Raw genomic sequence first — 15,703 nt, 5'->3', positions numbered from 1 at the left:
GGTGTTTAAAGATGCTCCTGCATGAATGATTATAAATGCAAAGTATGGAAGTGGAATATGGAATGATTTTCCTCTTATTCATTCCTACTTCTGTTCTAGCTCAGAGTTCAAAGTCAGCTTGGGGGAACCTGAAGCCGGCCCTTCTCCGACTTTATACCTAGAATACTGAATACTAGTACCAGGAGTGGGGTGACTCAGAAAATTTTGAAAAATTTGAGACACTATGCAGACAATGTGGAGATTTTTTCCTAGATTTTAGGATGTAAGATACATACCTGTATTTATTTTTTTGTGTGTGATGCTAGACACTAAACCCATGCCTGCTAAGATGTGCTCTCCCACTGAATTGTACACCCCCTCCAGCTTTGGGAACATACTTTTGATTTATAACAGCTACACATAAAGTATAGTCCCAGTAGAGCCTAGCTCACCAGCTACCCCAGCAATCACATAAACAGTATTCTTTCTGCTTTCTTAACATAGACATCAACTGATCACTTATACACTGTCATTTCTACACACACTTTTCTTTGTGGGGAGATTGTCCCTCACTTTACAGTCAGGGAACATCCCATCATTCACGTGGAGCTTTGAGCATCTGTCTCCCATCTGCCTATTAGATTACAACTTAGCAAAGTTTGAGATACACTGGATTTAAAGTCAGCAAGTATCTACCCAGGGTGTTCTATGGACCAGTCCCAAGTTGACCCCATTAAGCATCCAAATAAAGGGGGCAGTCCTTAGCCTTGGGGGAAATGGGACAAGTTATCTAAATAGTTCTAACACACCTCATGTTATTGCTTCATTGCACTTTGTAGATATTCTGCATTTTTCACATTGAAGAACTGTGGCCACCTCCCATTAGGCAAGTTTGTGAACACCAACAACTCTGGCCATCATTAGCATTTTTATCAACTGATTCTAATTATATTGTGTGCCTGCTTTTGGACAAAATGCTATTGTACAGTTCGTGTAGTATCTTGTGAACATAACTTCTGTATGCATGAAGCATCCAAAAAGTTTGTATGGCTGGCTTTATTTCAATGATTACTTTCTTGGTGCCATTTGGAGCTGAACCTACAGTGTCTCTGAAGTGTGGATGTTTGGATCAGAGTGAGAAAGCAGCCATGGGACCCTGTTCCTTCTCTGGCTGCATAGACGACTTTTAACCAAGTATTCCTGGATATATCATCACATGCTTTTCTTAGGCTGTATCATCCTTGGACATTGTAAGTCAAGTTTGCTTCTTGACCAGCTCATGTTCCGTTGTTCCCCGCTTTTCTCAAAGCCCAGTTTCTCCTTCCAGAACCACTAGGCATGACTCAGGACCAGCTAAGCCAGAGATTATGGACCCTAGTTCACACTTCCACAGAACCCCATTCTCACCACACCGGAGCATCCCAAGTGAAGAAGTTGTGGTGGCCCAGGTGCCTTAGCAAATTGTCGGGCCCATGCTTCTTCCCAAAGGGGAGGCTGCTGTTCAGTGGGCAGTGCCTTTAGGAGGTGCTAGATGTGTGCTATGAGATCTTCAGTTCTCCCAAGAAACTTGGGAATTTTGCACCTTTGTGTGAAAGTTGGCATTCAGCATCACTCTTTTATTCTTAAAGCATCATACAGGCTGATCAAAGCCCTTCTGAGCTGAATGAGGTTCGCTGGTCCCAGTTCATTTGCTACTTCTGCAAAACCTCTGGTAGTCAGAGTCCCACAGTGTCCTCCCCACAGAGGCTCTGGGGCGCTGAGGATGACTCCCACAGCGTAGGGAATGAATGCCATTGGAGAACTCGGACTTTAACTAGGGTCTGTGTCTCCCATTCTTCCTCACCCTCCCCTGCAAATGTCTCAATGAAGTTCTTGGGAAGGAAGCACTTCGTCCCCTGAATGGAGCTTGCAGAAACACCAAGCATGGCACGCATGTGAGCTAGAGTCCCCCTCCCACCCAGGGCAGAAAAGCATAGAAATAAAGAGAATCATTGTGGGCTTTGGCTCAGCCCAACAGGAATTAGCACAGAAGTTGTCCCCTGGGTGTCAATTATCAACTTGCCTGGGGATCTCAGGCTCTTGCTTGACCTTGGCAGGAGGTCTGACAAGTTGGGCTTTCTGGGTGTAGAATTGGTCGTTTCAGAAACAAAACCATTGAGACAGAGTTGAGGAGAGTTGCTTATTCACTGGAGAAAGGAGTTCATTGTACATTGGGGTGTCCTGTACCCCCTTCCCTTTCTAGCCTTGTCCTGTCCCTTTCTCCCAGCTGGAGCTTTGTGAGCAGTGAGCAGCATGCTGTCTCAGACTGGGCTTTCTTCGGTCTTCCTGCCTCTGGGGGCTTGCGCACGTTTTTGGCTCCTTGGGCCAAGTCTGTTGTCGTGGGTGATGAGAGCACTTCCTTCCAGTGCTCAGAGGAAAACAGCCCCACAGTCTGCAGGCAGCTGCAGAGGCGGCTGCAGGAAACTAGCCAACAGAGAACACCAGGAACTTCCGGTTCTGCCTACTCCCGCCTGCCACCTCCCTCCTGACCCACAGCCCCCCTCCCTTTCTGACACACAGTCCCCTCCTCCCTCCCAACTCACAGTCCCCATGAGACCAGACCATGAGGCAGGGGAGCCGGTTCCATTGATACAGTGCTTATGGCGGCACAAATGTGAGGGCCTGAATTCACATCCCCAGCATCTTGTCAAAAGCCCAGTGTGTAGAGAGGCGTCTGTTGTCACAACACTGAGGTGGAGACAAGAGGATTCCTGGACCGTGTTGGCTAGCCAGTCTAGCCAAATGGGTGAACTCCAGGTTCAGTGAGAGCAATTGGGATGCCAACCTCTTGATGCCAACCTTTAGCCTTCACGCATGCAAATCCACACGGAAATGTGCACACAAACACATACACACACAACACACACACACACCCTAACATAGCATGAAGCTCTCAGTGTAGAGGTTTATCGTTCACTCATCACCATGCTCATCATGTTTCTCTCCTTAGAATCTTGTTTCCCCTGTGAAGTCATGGCACTGTATCCTGGACATTCCTTCCTGGGGCAGGGGTGAGGTTGAGGCATATTGGAGAAGTTGTCCACAGGCATTATGGAAAGATCTTTGGTCCTGTGGAGTTATGTAAGATAAAGCTTGGACCCTGAAGGTTGTGGAGTCACATGCTTACGTGCTTCTCAGACCCAGGTTGGTTGACCGGACTGCCTGTACAGCAGAGTCCTTGTCCAATTCCAAGCAGCAGTAGCCATGTGGTTCTTGCTGTGGCCCTGAGGCCTGCCTGCCTTTGCCACATCTGCTGACATCTCAACAAAAGGCATCCATTCAGATGCAGAGATGTCATCCAACATTGAAATGCCTCCAACACTTTTTAAAAATGCTTTGCTGGTCACATGGGTCAAAGCACACCACACCCAAGTGTTCTGGTTCCCTTTTCATTGTTGATTTTCAAATGACTGTGATGATAGTAAGGTTAAACCAGCCTGGCTTTCTGGTTTTTGATCAAGTCTCTTGTCTGTCTGTCTACCTCTTTAAGTTAGGAACAGTACCCCAGAATATCTGTAGTGTGGAAACCAATAAACACATGATGTCACAAAACACCTCCTCATAGTGGAACTACAGATAATTGCTCATGTCTCTAAACTTTAGGGGTATTTTGTTTTCCATATGTCTGTCTGTCTGTCTTAGTGGCAAGTACATAGCCCAGTCCAGCCTCAAATTTGCTCTGTAGCTAAGGGTGACCTTGAACTTCTGACCCTCCTTCAGGTGTCTCCTGACTGTTAGGACTACAGGAGTGTTCCAGCATGCCCTTGTTTTATGCAGTGCTAGAGATACATGTTAAATAAGTGTTCTACCCACCGAGCCACATCCTCAGCCCCATGATGAATATCATGTATCACAACTGTTCTGTGAGAGTGGATTGAAGGTATAATAAAATAATGCTTATCTTTTTATTGTTGTCATTTACTGATTGTGGTGCCCTTTAAGGACCAGTGATTGACAGCTGTGAAGATGGCCATCACAGTGCCAGGGTTGCTCCAGGGAAGCTGGGGCTAGGATGAGAAGCCCTAGTTGGAGAAGTCGTCCACTAGCATAATACGCCAGGTCCTGAATTAGCCTAGCGTATACCAGGTCCTGAATCACATGGACAGCCCTGGAAATTAAAGTAACCACCGTCATCATCATTGACAACACCATAGTGTCACAGAGAAATGGAAGAGTGGTTCCGGAAGGCATGTTGAACCCCCTCTGCTGAGGTGTCCTGATCCCCACGTGGACTCTAAATGTAGAAGACCATCTGTCACCTCAGGCCCTCAGAGGAACCACATATTTCCAGCAGTTCTCCCAGCCCAAAGAGAATCCTCCTGTCCATCCTGGAGCTGGAGCTCAGAGCTTTTTCCTCCCTGCCCTCAGAATTGTTTTTTTCCCTCCATGGTTTGTGCTGGCATTTCTGTGTGTGGTCCCTTGGAAACATTCCACCCATGAAGCAGAGCTGAATCATTCTTCCAGAGCTGGGATGTGATGTCTTTGGTACAAAATATGTTCTCGTATTGGAAGAGCAGAAAAGAAAAAGGAGGGGAGCCTGGGAAGGCTGAGAAATTTGTTTTGGCAAAACAGGATGAGTCTAATGTAACGTCTAGAAACTTGGATTCCAGGCTCAGATTTTGGCAGTGTTGGGGATCAAACCCACAGATCACATGCTAGGCGAATGATCTACCACTGGCTACATTCCCAGCCATACTGAATTTTGATTCAGACTGGAGGTAGCCCTTAGGAAATGCATTTTTCTCCTGGCTCTCACATGACTCACCAGAAAGCAGGAAGCTAGATTGAGGTCAGCAATCACTAAGTCAATCTCACAGGAAAGATAGAGTCTGTCTATAATGTCTGCTCATTTGCCATATTGAGAATCTGAAGCCATGTCATTGCTGAGGAATATCCTCATAGTGGACTGGGGCCATGGCTCTCTTAGTAGAGTGTTCACCTAACCTAACACATATGAAGCCCTGGGTTCAATCCTCAGCACTGCACAAAGCAGACATTGTGCATTCCCCTGTAACGCCAGGGAGCTGGAGCTGGAGAATCAGATGGTCAAGGTCATCCTTAGCTATATAACACGTTTGAGGCCAGCCTTGGCTTCATGAGATGCTGTCTCAAAAACCATATATGTACACATACACGTACACACACGCCCTCATAGATGCCACCGAGAGATGTAGCTACACACCTGCATCTCTAAGTTCTTTTCTTTTGTTCTTAATCTCACATCTGGGGCTCAAATCCAAACTGTTTCCCTGTGGAGCAAAGCCCTTACCTACCCATCCCCAAAGCCACAGAACACAGCATAGTGTCACTGAAACACCAGGTAGTAAATGATGACATGGTGACACTTGATGACATTGGTTCCAGGATGGCTACTGCCATCTTGGTCATCCCAGGAAGTGAACTCGAAATTGGTAGGTGCCCAGCAGATGCCGATGACTGAACTAATCTGGACACGTGGTTTTGTGTTTCCAGCCCCTGGCAGATGTGTGACTGATGGCCACATCCAGAAGCCCAGAAGGGAGCTCTTGTCTGGGTAGCAATGGGCAGAGGCTGAGCGTAGTACATGGTGGAGCCTCTTTGTGTACTAAAGTGATTCTTAATTTAAAATGAAGGGCCTTGTAAAGTGGCAGTGATTATCCTCAGAGAAAAATTAACACTGAGACTTTCCCATGCTGGGTTAAAGCTGAATCAGGCTCTGGGACACCATCTCAGTCAGTTTTTACAGCAAGGATGAGAGATAGTTGTTGCCGTCATTATTATTGTTGTTCTTGGGTGTGCAGTGGTGTGTTTTTGTATGTATATGCCCCGTCACATGAATGAGTGTGCACATGGAAGCCATAGGTAGACCTCAAGTGCTGTCCCTCAGGACCCACTTACCTTATGTTTGGGGATAGGATCTCTCTCAGAGAACTGGAGCTCTTTGTAGACTACACTAGCTGGCCAGTGAGCCCCAGGGATCCTCCTGTACCCACTTCCTCAGCATTTAACATGGCACTGGGGAATGAACTCAGGGTTTTATGCTTGTGGGGCAAATATTTTTTCTGACTGGACCCTCAGTCCCTGTTGTTTAACTAACTGTCACAATCATCAACTCCAAGACCCATAGTGAGGAAATGGGACTAGGAACTTGTGATCCAATCCTCTAGTCCTTGAAGGTTCCATTAAACTGTGAGATGTGGCTAGTGATTCCCATTGATCACGTGGTTAAGCCACTGGGAACACTTGTCACATAGTGGTCAACAAGGACATCCATGGCACTGGGCCCTCTGACATTGCATCAGCTGCCTTTCCATGGCTGAGACTAAAATCTTCTGGAGAACAACGGAAGAGAAGATGGTTTTGTTCTGGTTCATGGTTTCACAGGATCCATCCACAGTTCTCCGTCTGTTGATTCTGCGATCATGCTGAGGCAAGGTATCATGATGGTGGGAGCATGGTGAGGTTCACCTAGTTGTATACAGGGAGTGTTGGGGTAGGTAAGAAGGGAAGAGAGAGGTAGAGATAGAGAGAGAGACAGAGCAAGAGACAGAGAGAGATAGAGACAGATAGAGACAGAGAGAACAGGAACTATCTCGAAGCAGCTGTTTTCTCCATGACCTACTCCTTCTTTTAGCTAGGCATCACCTAATATTTCTTTTCCAAATATTCTCCAAATCATGTTGCCAGCTAGGGACCAACCCTTCACTATATGATCCTTTTGGAGAGTCACTTCAGAACCAAACCATAAGAGATACCCACTAATGATCCGTGCTGGGCAAATTACTTCTTCAAGCATCAGTTTCACTATCTGTTAAATGGGCTTTTAATGTCACCTCCCAGACATGAAATTTCAGTGGCCTGCTTAGCACAGGGCCTTACAGTCAGGAGGGTCCTAGTGCTCCCTCATGTTCTGATTACTGTCAGCAGTGGCCAGACATATGACCTTATTTATTTGTTGTGGTGTGGTGAGTGAGTGTGTGTGTGTGTGTGTGTGTGTGTGTGTGTGTGTGTGTGTGTGTGTGAGAGAGAGAGAGAGAGAGAGAGAGAGAGAGAGAGAGCAATTGTTCATGAAGGTATGTACCCAGGACTGGAAGCTGCTAGAAGGTGTCCTCTTCATTTCTCCACCTTAGGTTTTTGGTGCAGAGTATCTCACTGAACCTCGCCGACTAGACTGGCTGCCAGGCAACCCCTGGGAGCCAACTGTCCCTACCCCAGTGCTAGGGTTACAGGTGCTCACTGCCACAGCTGGCTTTTAGGTGAGTGCTGGAAAGCCTGACCTTTGCCCAGCAAGCCCTTTGCTACTGGATCTATCTCCCCAGCCGCCACCTTCTGTTCCAAGACAAGATTCCCTGTTGAACCTAGAGCTCACTGATTTGGTTAGACTGGCTAGCCTGGATACCTCTAATACCTCTAGAATCCTCCTGCCTCTGCCTCCCCAGAGAGGTGATCATTGGCATATGTGCTGCTTCTGGCTCTTACATGGGTGCTGGGTATCCATGCTCAGGCCCTCATGCTTGGACAGCAAACATTTCACTGACTGCCATCCCCAGTCCACATCTTCTTAAGGAATAATAAACGCTCTCAGGTACAAACAGCAAAATTGCACATACCAGTGGTAGATAGTTTTGTTAACCATTCATGTTCCAGGGTCCCCACACTGAAGGGTGGAGGCATTATGATGGTTACTGAGTTCCTATGAGGCTGTACTCTGTCATATTGTCCAAGGCTGTGGGTGATGAACTCCCAGCTCTGCCAGCTTGACCTTCACAGTATAGATCATTGGAATAAAATAGATGGAAAGAATGTTGAACAGGAAGGAGACCTATACATGTTTAAAACTTTTTAAACTTGGAAGATAGCAAGAGGAAGACAAATGTGCCCTGTGGTGGTAGCCTGTGTGTGTCACTGGAAGGCACTGCTGTGGCCTTTCTCCTCTCTATGGGGTTTCTGGTTTCTCACCTCCATCCCTAATTGAATGTGAGTTATCACTTTGCAGCAAGGTGTGGTCTATGTGATTCTGGCCTGTAGCCAAACCAGAACACACCTCACTGAGGTGACAGGGAGATTTCCGTGTCTTTGACCTCTCTTCCTCATCACTCAGTACCACTTGGCAGCCTTTTGCCTTACCTTTCATCTCAGGGGCCACATAGGTGAAAGAAGTCACCAGGGAAATGCCATGGAGACTTGGAGAGAAGCTACCATTGATGCTGTGTTTAGGGCTTGAGAAAGAGGTGAGAAGAAACCACATACCCTTAGAGTGGAAGCGTTCAAAAGAGGACAGCGGTAGGTAGTTATCATGGGGCAGGAGAGACACCTTATCCTTCTAATAAGGAAGAAATAAACAGCTAGAGTATTGCAGCAAATTCCTCAGGATGCAGATGCCACCAACATCAGAAGTATTAGGAATCATATGTGCAGAAGACACTCTGTGGCCAGCTGAGTGGAGATGCAAGGTCCACCTTTTGCCACTTCACCTGTCATGTCTCTCCCTCTCCTTGTATCCCCCTGATAGAGGGCAGAGACCCTCAGGATCCCTTTAAGGAGAATGGCCCAAGGTCATTCAATAAAAAAGTAGGTCCTTTGAACCCTTCCTTAGAATACCTTTAAGTGAGTTTCTACCTTGGGAAATAGAAGTTAAAGGATCCACAGCTGCCATTTGAGAAACCAATTCTCTAGTGCTGGTTCCTACCTTTCTGGGCATTGTTTGTGAACAGACTATCCCCCCCACCATGAATATTTATTGCAGGGGAGCAGATACCTCCCTGGGCAAGGCTACAGCTAGTGCACCTGTTTGGCACACAGAGAGCACTTGAAATGACTTAGTGTCTTTTGTGCATTCCTTACTGAGATGGAGTCAGTTAGTCAGTGTCTACAGTAACTTGCATTTCAGAGGAATTATGGCTTATTAGAGTCGCATATCCAGGGATATATCTACATGTTCATTAAATAAAATAAAGACTATTTTGAACCCATAAGCATTTTTTTCCAGATGGGGTCTCACTGGGTAGCCCCAGCTAGCCTTCACAGAGATCCAAGTGAATTCTGGGATTCAGAGCATGCACATATTTTAAGGCTCTGTTTTAATGGAATGCTCTGAAAAACTGATGATGTCAGCTGTTTCCTACTCTCAGAGATTAGGACAACGAATTTCTACGTCTGCCAAGATCACTTTAACTTTGTACCTGTTTGACCTGGATGTTTATTAGGAATGCCTCCATGTGTCCCACACAATAAGTTCTGTTCCACATTCACGACAACTATGGGGGAAGCTAGTCTCTTATGTTCTGAGGTGTAGTTTGAATGGAGCCTATTCAGCATTCCTCATGGAGGCTCTAACCCCCAGTACCTCCCAATGTTACTGCACTTGGAGCTAGGTTCTTTAAAAAGATTAAATAACATTGTCATGGCAGGTCTGATGTGCTGTCATTGCATGAAGAAGATATTTGGTTACAGGCACCAGAGAAGCATTAGAACAAAAGCCACATGCAAGGGTAGGAAAAAGGGGCCTCTGTAAGCGAACAGAGAATCCTTCAAAGCAAACCACCTTGACTTAGGGCTTTGTAGTAGGAAGGTTTCTCCAGTCCCGCCAGGCCCCCACACTTCTGTGGCCTGCTTATAAAATAATCACTCAAAAGCTTATATTAATTATAACTGCTCAGCCATTAGCTCAGGCTTATTACTGACTAGCTCTTACACTTAAATTAATCCATAATTCTTATCTATGTTTAACCACATGGCTTGGTACCTTTTCTCAGTTCTGCCTTGACATCTTGCTTCCTTTGTGTCTGGCTGGTGACTCCTGACTCAGCCCTTCTTCTTCCCAGAATCCTCCTTACCTGCTCACCCTGCCTATACTTCCTGTCTGGTTACTGGCTAATCAGCGTTTTATTTATCAACCAATCAGAGCAACACACATTCACAGCCTACAGAATGACATCCCACAGCAAGGCTTCAGACCCTAGAATAGTGAAGAAATGAATATATGATGTTTGTATTGACCAGTCCATGTGTTGCTGTGGTAAATCAAGCAAACTAATAGAGTGGTTAGGCATAATTTGAACTCAGAGCTGACCTCTGACCTTCCCTCTCTTCCCCTGAGCGCCCTTTGCCCTGTGCCAGGCTCTGACTTGTGTCCATATAACTAAAGTGTCCTTTGAATGTATTTTGATTTGGAAGTGAAATATCCTCCACAACCTCATATGTTGGAAGACTTGATCCCCAGGGGTGGAACTGTTTTGTGGGGTTGTGGAACCTTCTGGAGGCAAAGCCTAGCTGAAAAAAGTGGATTGTGGGGTAGGGGGAGCAGCATGTGAGGCTTATTTCTTACCCTTTTCCTCATTAAGTCCACCAAGATCCCATGAACTCCACCGTGCCATCCCTGTGTTCTCACAGACCACCCTGAGCCAGGAGAAAGCTTCCTCCCTCCTTTGCTTCTGTGGCCATTTTGTCACAGCAATGAGGAGAGTGACACAGAGTGCTTCTGACCTGTGTCCAAACTCAGCTTCCACCCGGTGGCTTCTGGCAAGCCTGTGTTTCTGGAGTGTTGGGTGTTTGGGGGTGAAGCTTTTCGTCCTTCTCTATCTGTGATCCCAGGAAGAGCTCCAGGATCTGCACAGGTCCCTGGTGCTGGATAACTAAAGCCAAGCCACTTTTTTTTTTTTAGACAAGGTCCTATGTAGCTCAGGCTGGCCTTGAACTCATTATGTATCCGAGGTTGACTTTGAACCAACTTTCAGTCTTCCTCTAGCTTTCACATGCTGAGAATGCAGGAATGTAACTTCACACCCAGGCTTTATAGTGCTGACAGTCAAACCTATAGCCTTGTGCATGATGGTAAGCACTGTACCAGCTGAGGTCTGCCCCCACTTAAAGCATATCTCCATGGTAGAAGTTTTTCAGTTCTACCCACAATCATAGGGTTCATACTGAGAGCAAGCCAAGCTAGTCTTCAGACACATCCCATGGGATTGGCTGAGACACAGAGTGTACTGTAAGGGCCCATTGACTTCATAGGTCTTATGTGGAAGACATGAGTCATTGTCACCTCCACCCCAAGCCGTTGCCTAACATCCAATAACAAACTGCCTGTGATGTCCATAGAGCAAAACCAAAAACCCAGAAATGCCTGGTGATACCTGGGGTTTTAAGGCACACCTTCCTCCTCCCTACTTTCTCTCCTGAAGTTTAATTTCTTGTTAGAATCTGGCCTTTGGTCTCCATGGAGTAGACAATGTTTGAGTTCAGCTTCCTGTTCTTATGAACAAGACTTGTGATGGGCAGATGAGTTTCATTTCTCTTAAGACTGCAATCTGACTCTCCTCTGATTGAACAGTTAGCCAGAGGCAAGTGCACACAGAATCTCTCTGACTCATGCCTGGCTTCTTTGTGGTGTCCGGGTGGCACAGCACAAGCTGCTGGCATAGAACTCAGTAAGTGCATGTGGCCTGATCTGGCTAACTCCTCAAGTTCCCTCTGCAGAGGGCAGAGATCGGGCTTCATTTTCCGTCATGGTACCTGTGGTCATTTCTCTAAATGGAATCTATAATCTTAAAACAACATGTATACAGATGCCAAAGTGTGTATGAGGGGGGAAGGGGAGGTCTGGTGTTCATTGAGATGGTATGGCTTATTGCTGAATGTATGTCTCTGGTAGACATGAGCCAAAGTGCAAGGTGGCTTTTTCCAAGTTGGGCTATAGTCACTATGAGTTGCTATAAGAGAAAGAGGACCATCTGTGGCTGGGCGCTCTCCTGTGTGACCTTGAACAGGCTGTTCTGGCTTCTCTGGCTTATCCATCGGAGGGCTGTTACAGGGGAAAATGAAATAATGGCTGCATAGGAGGCAAATCCAGGACCTGGAATGTGGAAAGAGTTCACCAAATATCAGCTTCTGTTGCATGTGAGCATCCCCTACCTTCCAAGCCTACAGTGCTCTGAAATCCGAAAACAACATCAGGTCTGTTCATGTCCCAACTGCGGATGCTCAAAATTCCATCATCGCTTCTGGTCCCAAGCATTATGAACAGGAAATGTTGATATTGTAGTGCTTGGCTGTTCTAAGCCTTGATTAAGTAGTAAAGTTAATAAACCCGGGGAATGGAAGCTATGTGCTCCCGGAGAAAGAGAATCCTCAGTGGTCGTCTCCTTTAGTGGTTATTGGCTTCTAAGACTCCTTCTGAAAAATCCTGTAGGATGTAGAAGGCAAACTCAAGGGCCTTGCAGGACCCTCATGGCCAAGCCCATCCTGCTTCATGTCATGGTGCAGCTAGCAGGGAGTCCAACCCTGATAAATGATAGCTGTTCATTATAGTTATTTCAGTTTTTTTCCTTTGAATGCATTTGTAGGCTTAAGAAAAGTGAGTTCCAAGGTTGTGGGGGTTTATGACCAAACTTTTCAGTTCTTTCAAGGTCAGTGTTTCGAAAGTGTATCAGTTAGATATGACCACAGTCATACTGTGTAACAAATTACCCCAAACTCAGTGAATGAAAACAGCAGGCCTGTATTTTCTCCATACTTTCTGTTGGTTGGAGGTCCATTGATCTAGGATAGGCTTAGTCTAAGCTGCACGTTGGTTACATGTCTCTCCGCGTGGTTCTTAGCTCCCTTGCACCAGTTGGCCACCTGAGCCATACTCTCCTTGAGATGACAAAACCACAGAAGGTCACGTTCAAGCATATCTTGTACTTCTGTGTATGTCATGTCCCGATAAACTTCCAGTGTGTCAAGTGAGGTGACCATGGCCAAGCTGAAGAGGTAGGGAAGCGTGCTGCAATGCACCCCAAAGTCCCACAGCCACAGAGTGTGGCTCTAGGGATCAGTAAAGAATGAGGGTCACTAATTCACTCTCCCCCACGCCCCAGTTGCCCTCTCCAACGTCTCACTGCAGTAGGTGCCATAAGGGCTTCCCTTAGCATAGGAGGTTCTGTGGTCCTGACATCCTCATTACAATTCCAGAAGCACTCCACTGGATCCAGCAAGCACGTTGCAAATTCCCCTTTGGTCTCCTGAAGCCTTCTCTCTGACAGACAGGAATTTACTCTACTGTAAACCTAAGAGTCCCAATTTAGACAGACACGATGGATTAGGCAGACGGCATCATTGACCCAGTTCCACTTCGTTAGCCTTTCCAATTAAGGAGGTTGTTACTGTGAGTGAGACCTCACAGATATGCAGTCATACCTTGAGTCCTCAGGACCAAGCTGCTTAGGGAGAGTCTCACATTTCCACTGTGCACCCAGGGAGGAGAAGAAAGTGTGGTTGGCATGAGAACAGCCGCGTGTTAATGACACAGGCCCCTTGTGAGCGCTTCATCCTCTTCCTGGCCAGTTAATTAAGATGCTAAATAAGGACCCTTTGTGCTCCCTCTCCCAGAAGCTTTTGAAATAAACCTTGGACTCCTGACTGTGTGTGACAGGGTCTGTGATTTTGGAACTCCAGATAAAGAGTAGATGCTGTGCTGTGTCAAGGGACCAGTCACTTGGTATCATCCACATAGTTGGCAGAGATTTTTTTCCCTTGGCTTTCCAAGGAAGGTCTTTCCCAGTGAAGTTGTTCTTAGGGGTTCAGGATGGCATTCCCCCTTTCTTCGCTGTCTTGGGATTCTGAGCAACGAAGCATAAGCCCCACACAATAGCCAAATGGGCCGTGAAGCACAACTTAATTAATCTGGGCATTCACCCAATGCCCCGTGCAGCACTAGCTAGAATTTGGCTTTGGAGAAGGTGGCTAATTTTGAGACTGAGCTATGGCTCCTTCTCTCCTGACTCAAATCTCAATGAATATGGGCAGAGGAACAGTTCGAATAGATAAGCAGGCTCAGGCTGATGGTGACATGAAGAAGGGGCCTATGTGCTCTCACAGTGTGGGTCAAACAGAGTCTGCTACGCAGGGTCTGCTGCTCCCGGGGTCTGCTGCCAGCCACAGATGGGGAGGATGGATCTGTCTCTGGAAGAGTAAACTGGGTCCTGCCCTGTATGGCTGCTCCACGGGGAGCCAGGCTCAGCTCTCCAGCATTGCATATCATTGATCATACAAATACTAAGGCTAGAGGGGCCTCTGTAAGGTTAGGTAGAATAGTGAGGCTGGGTCCCCCACCCTAAGTAGCTCAGTACACATTGAGTTCTGGTGGGTCATAGCTGAATGCTATCCTGGGAAAAGGGCAGGAGAGGCTGTGGTGGGAAGGCCTGAGCTGTTTCTCGGAGACTCCTCATTGGTTCCTTGTGGGTCAGCTTAGCAATGTGGTAGCGTGAAGGAAAAGCTTCCCTTAGAGTTCTCCTGGGTGCAAAGACTAACTGGGCGCTGCTGGTATGAAAACTAGCATGAGCGAGGTGTCTCCTTGGCAACATCCCTGAGCTGTGCCAGGGAAGTGCTGGGACTTGGGCTCAAAACCCAGAATTGGGGGAGGACGAATTCTTCACCTTCATGGAAAGTCCAGACATCAAAATGTGCCTGAGACTATACCTCAAATGTGCCATGAGGAAGATAATTGCCAAAGAGGGATCAAGAAAGCAAGTGGGGTGGTCTGCTAGTGTGTTCCTATAATCCCAGTAAAATAATGGTCATGGGTTTGAGTTGAGCCTGGGCTACATAACAAGTATCAGGCCAGCTTGGGCTACGCAGAAAGACCTTATCTCAGAAAATAATAAAACAATATAAGACATGTTTAAAGGAAGCAAGTGGAATCAGACCTGATGATGAAAGCCTGTGAGCCTAGCAATTTAGGAAACTGAGGCAAGAGGAATACAAGCTCAAGGCCAGCCTGGGATACAGTGAGTTCCAGAAAGCTAGCCCAAGCAATTTACTCAGATCCTACCTTAAAATACAAAGAGAGGGGTGGTAGCACATACGAGGCCCTATGTTTAATCCTATTTCTCTTCTCTCTCTCTTCCTCCCTCCCTCTCTTCCTCCCTCCCTCCCTCCGAAAACAAACAAACTGTCCTTCCTCTCCAACAGGAGTTTAGAATGTTACAGTGTTTCTACAGTTTTTCTTCACTCTCCCTTTATTTGTAGTACTTAAAGAAGGGTACCCTAGTGCTAATTTTCATGGCTTCCTAGAAGCCTGTATTGGAAAATCTGCTTTGATAGAGCCAAACTTCAAACTGGATTTCTACCCAGGGCATTACAAGCATGGCTATTCTCTGTAGAGGTGGCCAAAAGTGGTTTTCCCAGAATCATGAACACATATGATGGTTAAGTTCCGAGCAGATATGGTGTAGACAAAAATAGCCTTTACGTGCTGAGTTTCCTGTTTTCCTCGGAAACCGCTGGGGAGAGAAATGCCATCACCTCCTATTAGTCTTTGCCTCCTCCATCTGTCCCTCCCCCAACCCAGAATTCATGCTTAATGACCCCAGACTTTACCACCCAGCATCCCCAGTCAATTGGCTTTTGTCAAGACTGAGTGAATGGGATGTTTCAGTGGCCTGAAAAGATCTTTCCTGGCCTGCTGGAATGTGCTACTCACACAGGAATTGGCTTCTCCTTTTCTGTCTTTCATTCTTGTAAGATTAGACATAATCTCACAACCTTGTTATGAACCAGAACTTTGTAGTTATGTCTATTTCTCTTATGGATCCAAATTCTTTCATGTGGGGTGGAGCAGGGAGCATTGAACACACTGGAGATGAATGGAAAAGGTGCTTTTTCTTTTTTAATGTGTGTATACATGTTTATAGGTGTGTGTGTGTGTGTGTGTGTGTGTGTGTGT

The 15,703-nt window shown here is 46.5% G+C and overlaps 1 protein-coding gene across 1 annotated transcript in view; it reads left to right on the top strand.

Annotated features, from left to right (window-relative positions):
* The window catches only part of Xylt1 (xylosyltransferase 1), a 296,511-nt gene that overhangs the window by 75,547 nt on the left and 205,261 nt on the right, over positions 1-15,703 (top strand). The gene's annotated exons all lie outside the window — the stretch shown is intronic.

The sequence above is a fragment of the Peromyscus leucopus genome, chromosome 1, assembly GCF_004664715.2.
Source record: "Peromyscus leucopus breed LL Stock chromosome 1, UCI_PerLeu_2.1, whole genome shotgun sequence".
NCBI classification, from domain to species: domain Eukaryota; kingdom Metazoa; phylum Chordata; class Mammalia; order Rodentia; family Cricetidae; genus Peromyscus; species Peromyscus leucopus.
The sequence above is the reverse complement of the archived record's forward strand: the minus strand, read 5'-3'. Positions and strand labels throughout refer to the sequence as shown.